General features: G+C 33.6%; 1 long non-coding RNA gene across 1 annotated transcript; it reads left to right on the top strand.

Moving 5' to 3' along the window:
- Positions 1 to 2,008: 2,008 nt before the first annotated feature.
- LOC141486112 (uncharacterized) lies at positions 2,009 to 7,305 on the top strand. The gene is made up of 2 exons (XR_012467653.1): positions 2,009 to 6,127; positions 6,184 to 7,305. It is a non-coding gene; the product is annotated as an uncharacterized lncRNA (long non-coding RNA).
- Positions 7,306 to 9,558: the final 2,253 nt, after the last annotated feature.

Below are 9,558 nucleotides of genomic sequence, written 5' to 3'. Positions count from 1 at the left end.
GACTTGTCAAAATTTGTGGAGGCATTTGCACTACCAAATAAAGAAGCAGTAACCGTAGCGAAATCATTCGTTAATAATTTTGTTTTACGATACGGAATTCCGAAACAAATTCTTTCGGACCAGGGTACCGAATTCATAAATTCAGTATTCGCCGAAATGTGTAAATTACTTGATATAAAACAACTCAATTCGTGTGCATATCACCCACAGACAATAGGATCCTTAGAAAATTCACACAAACATCTAGGCGCGTACCTAAGAATGCAGACATCTAAATTTAAGTCTGCATGGAGCACTTGGCTTCCTTTTTGGTGTTTTTCATACAATACAACGGTTCATACAGAAACAAAATATTCTCCTTACGAGCTAGTTTTTGGGCATTTACCGAAACTTCCCACTAACATTGGTGAAAATATTGATCCTCTGTATACTTTTGATAACTATCCTCTAGAACTGAAACACCGTCTTCAGCGAGCATGTGCCGATGCAAAAAATAATTTGTTAAAATCTAAAATAAATAGAAAAGAGAGATATGATGAATACTGTAATCCTAGTAATGAGTTTAGAGTAGGAGATTTAATTTTAGTGAAAAATAATGTTACTAATAAAATGCTAGAACTTTTTAAGGGTCCTTATTCAGTGATAAGAGACGAACACCCGAATATAGTGATTAAAGTGGACAATAAAGAAGTGACAGTGCATAAAAACAGAGTGAAACCGTATTACAACTGAGTGATACTATAATTAGATTAGATACTGTAATTAGATTTAGTTTTAGTGATTAGAAGAAAAAGAAAATTTTTTTTTTAAAAACTTTTCTTTTTTATTTTGCCAAGGGAGGTGTGATAAAGATTTAAGTCACATATTTTACATTTCAAATAGTTTACCAAATTCGTATTATATTCAATTGTCTTTTCCACAATTCTACGTATAGAAACGTTGCAGGTTCATTAAACTCACCTCGACCTAATTATGTATTACTGCAACCTTTTCAGTACATTGAACTGTTTGCAGTTCAAATATATAACAATTAGATAATAAGTGATGAGCAACCAATTCTGTATAACCCCGATTCTGATGAATCATTAGTGTGCATATACTCTTCGATGTAAGATGTTAACTTTGATACGAATAAAAACGAAACTCTTGGTAATGACTGGCTTCAATTAAACTACCTGGAAAACCCAACATTTCAGTGTCCTAAATAACTGGTTTCTTTTCTCAAAAATTCTGTTTTGTCTTATTGGATTTCAAAATTGGCTTGTCTCAGTCTTTCAAATACGTTTTGTAGGTGTTCTAAATGTTCTTGTAAAAATGTATTGAAAATAACTATGTCGTCTAAATATACTGAATATGTTTCATTTTGTAAAGCTCATAATATATTGTCCATTGCTCTTTGAAAGGTACTGGGGGCATTCTTTAATACAAAGGGCATTCGTTAATATTCGAAAAAGCAGTTTTTTTGTATGTCATCAGGGTGCATTTCTATTTGGTGAAAACCGTTTGCTAAGTCTATTGTGGTAAAATAATGACTTTTTCCTAATTTTTCTAAAATAACGGTAATGTTTTGTAAATGATATTTGTCATCTATTGTTCGTTCATTAAGTTTGCGGTAATCCATTACTAATCTCCATTTTTGTCCTGAGGTGTCTGATTTTTTTGGAATTATCCAAATAGGGCTTGAAAAAGGTGATGTTAATGGTTGAATTATACCTTCTTGTAACATTTTTTTAATTTGATTTTTAACTTCTTGTCTATGAATTTCAGGTTATCTATAAGTTTTTGTATAAATTAGAGTTTCATCTGTCAAGTTTATTTCATGTCTAATTTCATTTGTGAATGTTAGAGGTAATTTATCATTATAGAAAATATCACGGTATTTGTAACATACATTTTTTATTACTCGTTTTCCTTCTAAATTACAGTGTTCAAGGCGTATATTTTTTAAATTTGTTTTTCGAATGTTATCTTTAAAATTATCTAATTCTTCATTGGTTTGCATTTTTTCAATGAAATTTACTTCTATTGTGTTTATTAATTCAATTTCGAATAGTTCTTCGATGGATATTTCAATTGGAAAAGTTTGTGCGTTTGTAATAGTAGTGTATGCAAAATGATTTTCGATATTAACAAGTGCTTGAGGTAATTCGACTAAATCATCATATTTCTGATATTTAAAAACTCCTAAACCTTTTCCTTTATTTACGGGTATTTTTACCTGTAAATTGGTTGTTCTGGGTGGAACAATAATTAAATGGTTTTTTATTTTAAGGCTTTTCTTTAAATTTGATAATTCTTCTGTTTCGTATACAATAGGTATTTTAGCTAGGGGTGGTATGATTTATTTTTCTCAAGATTTACAGAGGCTTCAATTTGTTCGAGGAAATTTATACCTATAAGTCCGTCATATTCAGTACTAAAATCAAAAAAAAAAGAATTTATGTTTCTGATTTATTTCAAATTGTTAAAAAATTGGAATAATTACAACTTCATCATGACGTGTTGGTTTTCAAAATCTGGGTTTTCTGAATTCTCAGCGGTATTAGAATACGATGGGTTTTCGTTAATATAAGGGAATTCGTTATTTTCGTATTCTTGTTGGTAACAAAAGTTTTCATATTCTTGCTGGTTTTCAAAATAATAGTTTTGTGGGTCATATTCATCAAAATTAGAAAGTTCTTGGTTAAATAATTCCGTTGCGTGGTATTTGTTCTGTGGATATATTTTTGTGTTACCTGAAGATGTGTCTATAGGTTCTGGTTTATAGTTTGTCTTGAATTGATTAGGTTGTGGGAAATTTTTTATTCTTTGACTTTGTTGATTTGAAAAGAATGGGTGTTTTTGTTTTCGAAAAATATTATTTGGTATCCATTGATGAGGAATTCTTTGACTATTCATTGGTTGATGAAAAGGTTGAAAGTTTGGTTTTATAAAATTATATTGAGGTGGTCTATAATTAATTTGGGTATTCATAGGGTATTGTGGTTTTTTAAAATGAGGATTGGGTTTTTGTAAAATAGGTTTTTGATTTGATGGGGTGACTCTTGTAAATGGTTTATAATTATGTGTATTCACGCTATTTGATCTATTTTGTGAATATGAGAAATTCTTCGATTACTAGTGACATTGCTTTTTCTAGTGAATCTGGGTTTCTAAGATCTTCAAAACTTAATTGTGCACAGGAGCCTCCTAGGATGCAGGGTTTGGGTACGCCGGTCGGTAGGGTGACGAGAAAATAATTGGAAACACCAGTTAGCTACAATTTGTATTTCACAAGTAATGCTGGATGACAGCTATATGGATTTTTGATTTTGAGTATCCAAAATAAAATATGCGTCTCAGTACGGACATTTTGTTACAACGGCCACATGGCCTAAAACATTATTCACTAAGCAAGTAACACTTTCAATCACAATTACATACCTAAAATAAAATATGCGGGGGCAAGATCCCGTGGAATGCACAGTTCTTTGAAAACCCAAAGCAATCTTATACCATTCGATACTCTGCGATTTCCGTACCACATTCTTAGAAAAAATACGGCCCGTTTTCTTCAACACATGAAAAAACTAACCTCACAACGAGAACGAATATTCAACAAGTGAAACGCGCGGCGCCCTCCATTTCCCTCCTGCCTAACCTTGAACTTATAAGCTGATGGGAAAAGATCTTCAGCAGTGCCCTACGTGTCTTACTACCGTTGTGTGCGGCAGAAGTTCGCTAGGAGATGGCGCGGTGACGTGAAGTCGCTTTCAGTTGAATTAACCAAAATTAACTATGGATCCGTTACAATTGTAATGGAGCTTTAATATCTGTTAATATTGGATGAAAATCGAAAAATAAGAATATAATATTATCACTTATTGGGTAAAGGTAATTTTGGGAATTGGATAGGTTGGGTCGTACTTAAAATCGACTTACAGTAGTAGTATTGTTGCTTTCATTTCTTTGTGAATTCTTTCTTCTGGTTTCTTGGTTTTTCTTGAATTTTTTCTCAATTCAAGGTTGCCAATAGGATTTCCAACGATTCTTCTCTGTAGTCCCTGTAATCACTTCGATAGAAACTTCGTTTGACAAAATCCTATCGACTGCGCCAGTTTTCCTCGTGACTTGGCGAATACGATTCTTAAAAAATGTGGAAAAACTCAGAAATTGGAAATGACAAATTACTTTATTCAATGTAGTACAAAGGATAAGTGAAGAGTGAACAGTTTTATATAAATGCTGATACAGCATTCGTCTGGGAAGTCGTTGTGATGGGCGTTTCTAGAGGACAATGAGGTCACACGCGTTCCATAACTCGCTTATGAGCTCATGTAACGAAGTGAATTCTTTTGAAAAAATTCCATTAGAATGGTGGATAGGTAATGGAGCCACAAAGCATGTTACAAATTGTCTGGATATGTTCGTTAGTTTTGGACAATTTGAGACTGTCTGTTACATTGAAGCAGCCGGGAAAAAGAGTCTCAATGCAAGTGCATAAAGGTATCATCAGAGTCATATCAGAAAACGGTCAAGAGATGATATTAAATGATGTTTGGTATGTCCCAGATATTTCCAAAAATCTAATTTCTGTTTTGGCAGTACGTAATAAAACTCATAACAGTCTGTTCCGATCAACACCTAAAAAGTGTTGGTTTGAGGTGGATGGTGTGCAGGTATTACAAGGTACACGAGAAGTAGGAGGAACCCTATACAAGGCAACCATCAGATCAGTCATTCCAGAGCATAAAGCTGAAGTAAACATAATTATATCAGATAATTATCTCCTTCAGTTGTATCACGAGAGATAGGGTCACCAAGATAAACGACATATAAAAAAGCTGCTACAAAATGAGTAGAGGAGAAATCTATGAGATGGGTCAATGCTGAAACCACCTACACGTTTCGAAGATAATGTTATGTCTATTGAGGATCTAGTCAATACGTTAAATCCCGATACGTTTGAAGAGGCAGTTAACAGTAAAGAAGGACCCAAGTGGACAGAAGCAATGTATAGTTGTATAGTCGTTGATACAACGACGGTACAAACAGGATTTATGGATTAAAAAGAAGTTTATATGTTTGAAGCTGTTTGAAGATGTTGGTATAATTGCTTCAATAACTTTTTGACAAATTTGGGATTCACAGCCAACGGAGCTGATTCAAGCTTGTACAGCAGGAAAAGAAATAGCGAGAAACTTTTTTTAGTCTTGTATGTTGATGCTGGCTTAATAGTAGCCATTTACTCTAGAGATCTAGAATAATTCCTAAAAGAACTAAAATCCCAGTTCAAAATCACAGTTAAGCCAGCAACTCATTATTTAGGACTAGAAATTGACCAGAAAGAGGATGGAAGTATTAAGATAAGTCAAAAAGAACATGCCATGAAGATTATTGAACGTTTAAATTTTATGGATTGTAAACCTATTTCAACACTTATATTGAAAGTTACAGTAAGTTCAAAACCCGAAACTAAAACCAACAAATCACATAATTTTCCATATAGACAGGCAATTGGTGCATTGATGTATTTGATATTGGGAACAAGACCAGACTCAGCTTACTGCGTAGGAGTTTTGTCACGAAACCTACAGAATTCAACAATAGAAGTTTTCGTTTTGGATCTTCAAACACTGGAACAGCCCCGAGTCAGTTGCACACGAGCTGCTCACAAATAAAACGCATTTTAAGGAAATTTATTTTGTTCAAATTATGCACATGTGCTTCGGTTTGATTACACGTGTTATAACAATACAAAATACATAACCATGGTTTTCGAAAATACTGTTTTAATTGGGTTGTATCAGAATAACACAAGTATTTGTGTGGTATTAGCTACGAAAATGTCTTATTCTGACGATGAATTTGTGGTTATGGTAAGTTATCAAGTAATAAAGCACAATTTCTCTCGTTAAAACAAAAAATATGTTATTTCACGCTTTTATGGAAAAGCCAGATAAAACATTCAATATTTCGGACTCGTCCAGTTCATCCGAGGGCATGTTAGATCATTTTGATGTCAGTGAACCCAGGAGAAAACGATCAAAAATCCAATATTATGTTGATCATACTGTTAACGAATATGATGACAATGAATTCAAGGCACAATTTCGTGTATCGAGGAGAACAATAAGTGAAATTATAGGTAGGTATATTCAATCTTTGTGAAAAAACCTAATATGTAACATTAAAATATTACAGGCCTCATTCAACAATCTGCTTTCAATCCTGTTTATGCTTCGGGTCGACCAAATGTGTCTGCAAAGAAGGCAGTGCTATTATCAGTCTGGTATCTTGCTAACAGGAATTCTTTTCGAGAGGTTTCTGATAGGTTTGGAGTTTATATCAGTACAGCATACAATTGTTCAAGAAGGGTGCTGACATTTCTCGTTTCAATGAAGAAGAAATACATTGTATGGCCTGATGAACAAAAAAAAAACTTCAGATTTCTCAGGCTTTTTCCAGGAATAATGGCATTCCTGGAGCAATTGGAGCTATTGATGGCAGCCATATTGAGATACCAAAACCCGAGCAAAACCAGGATTCATATATAAATAGAAAGGGATATCATAGCTTGTTATTACAAGGAAATGTGGACAATACTAAAAAGTGCATAGATGTATTTTGTGGTGAGCCAGGGTCGCTGCATGATGCAAGACAATTGAGAAGATCAGCTCTATATGCAAGAATATCCGAAAATCCTGAGTTCATTGGTAATTTCTTTTTATTAGGCGATTCAGCGTATCCCAACTTAGACTGGATTGTGACACCATATTCAGACACAGGGTTTCTAAGTGAAGAACAGAAACTTTTCAATAGACGCCTTTCAGCAAAAAGAGTAATTGTGGAAAATGCATTCGGACTACTGAAAGGACGTTTTCGAAGATTAAGAGGTCTTGAAAACATAGACAAAAATTTGAGTTCACTGATAATTTTAGCATCTTGTATTCTCCTTAACATTTGTGTATGTGACGATGGAAATCAGCCGCCAAACATTTCATTTCATGCTATTGGTGAGGAGCAAATAGAAGAAAAGAATACTCGACAGCAAGTTTTCAAAAAGATGTTCAATTCGGAAATGCGATAGAACTGACCGATACTTGATGAAAATCCATAATAATATTTTCAAAAAACACTTCAATGTGAGATTTTTACTTTACAGATTACAAAACTGGCACATTTCGCTATATAATAGCATCTTCAAATGTCTTAATACTGTCTCGGTATTGAGACGCCTGACGATGCTGTTATATAGCAAAACACATGTCACAGTTATGATTACGATTTTCAATTTATGATTTTCAAAATAAAGTATTTGGAATATGTAGTATTTTTATTGATAATGGGTTCAAAAAAGAATACTCTAGGAATTGTAAAAAAATCTTAATTGAGGACAATTTCATAAGTAAACTTGTACTTTTCAAATAAAAAACCAAGCATCCTGAAATTATTTGTATTGAATGTGCATTTGCAAAAACTCAAAATCTACGAACCTAATGTATCACCAATAATATCTTTGGACCTTAAATGAATATCACAGAACATACTATAGATAGAAATAAAATATATTCTGGAACATAACTATAAAAAATATTACCTGCAGAATGTGGACTGATAATAAACAAAAGAAAGCTTTTTACTGTTTATAAATCATTTGATTTACTCATTTTATTATTGAGGTATTTTCTAGAAGTGCAATTTTTTTTTCTATCTCATTCTTCTCTTTCTCAATGCAGCATTTCTCATTATGCATCTTTTGTCTTTTTCTGTTTTCTTCTTTTTTCATCTCAATATATTCCTTTTTCAGTTGTGTCACGCTTAACCTTTTGCTCTTTTCGATAGAAGTAGAGGGTCCCAAAGTGTTTTTCTTCATCACCAAGCAATCGATCTACATTGAGTACATGAGTTTCATTCAAATTCTCATCACCTACTAGAGATTCTGTATTTTCAATAATTTCAGGTACTGAATCCTATTCCGTTCAAGGAGTGATCACAATTATTTTTAGGATGGTTTCCAACAACGACATCGATTACTTCATAAAATGAGAACCTAGAAGGTCCCCGATGTAGAGAATCGAAAAATGTTGGCTTAATTTTTTTTGACGTCAATGAGTAACGGGCAAGTTCTCTCATTTTACGAGAGGCTACATTTATAAAGTGCTTCTGTCTATGCGTTTTATAATACCGAGCATCAAATGCATTCTTGGAAAACTTGTTCCAGAAGTTGTTTGTCGATTTCCATATTTTTCAGAAGTAGATTTTGCCCATTTGCTTAAGCCCCATGCACTTCTTGCGATCTCTCCAAAGCTGCTTTCCCGAAAATAGTCCTGAGCAATTGGCGCAGGGTAAATGATTTTTACCGAATAAAGATGATCTGACAGGTTTTTTATATTAGTATTATTAAGAAAGTTCCCCTTCTTGAAATTGATGACATAACTTTCACAGAACATACAAAAGTGTTTTTCCTAGTTGCATAATCTCTTTTCTCGGTTTAGTTGGAAGGCGCGTAAAATGGTTCCTTGATTTTCAGACTGAGTCAAATCATTGCTTTTGGCAGAAACCTCTGTCTATAATGGAAAAAATATATATTATTATAGTAATAGTAGTAGTAAGTACAGGGCGGTCCATCTGTAACGCCTCGGTTCATATTAGCCATTCTGTGGAATTTTTGAATATTTTTTCATAGGTAAACATCTGCAAATATTTCTTGGGTTGAAATATCAGGAAATTACGCGATATTTTATCAAAACTTTACTTGGGTTGAAATTTCAACTGACAATTCACCAGAACTTAAGATACTTCTCTTTTGATTCAATACTGACAATTCGTCAATAACACTTGAAACATAAAACATTCATTCCCCCATTATTCAAGTTATCCTAAAAGCACAATATGAAAAATGAATGTGGAATTTGGAGTTCAATACAAATTATATGATTACAGTTTACTATAAAGACAGCTTGTGCCATCTGAAACGGCGATGGTCTCTCCTAATCAAGTAGGCAGAAATCCCTCATTTTGTCCCAAACTTTTGCAGTTATAAGCAGACGCACCAGGGTTTCTAGACATCTTATATTTGAGGCAGAGTGTAGTTGATATTCATTCTGTCGCGACAACAGATCCACGGTTCTATCCGCGTAATGATTTCGAAGGTGGCCGCGTAATGATTTCAATGGTGGCTCATTGTAATATTACGCGGAATTCGATTAATTTCATGGATTGGAAGTCTTCACGATTCATTCCGCCACAGTCACCTCCAGCATATTTGAGCAAATATTTTTTGGAGAGGTGTAACGTAGTCAGTGCTACTTTGAATACCCAGGCTAGTCAGCAGAGAACGGTGTGAGTTTTTTGGACAACTTTGCTAGTTTCTGATTCTTAATGTACCAAGCAAGTAAAAATTTGAATATTAAATATTTGTATGGCTGGGCGCCGGCAATTTTTATTTTACTGATGGAAAAAAAAATACAAAATACCATTGGGAAATTAGAAATGAGAACTTTCTTCTGCGATCCGGTGAGCAAGAAAACCATAAATTTTTAACAATTTATACATATATTTGCAAAATCACACAGA

The sequence above is a fragment of the Leptinotarsa decemlineata genome, unplaced genomic scaffold (assembly GCF_025532065.1).
Source record: "Leptinotarsa decemlineata unplaced genomic scaffold, Ldec_3_MD MMD2_tig00026347_RagTag_RagTag, whole genome shotgun sequence".
NCBI lineage: Eukaryota > Metazoa > Arthropoda > Insecta > Coleoptera > Chrysomelidae > Leptinotarsa > Leptinotarsa decemlineata.
Note: the sequence above shows the minus strand (reverse complement) of the source record. Positions and strands in the feature narration are given on the sequence as shown.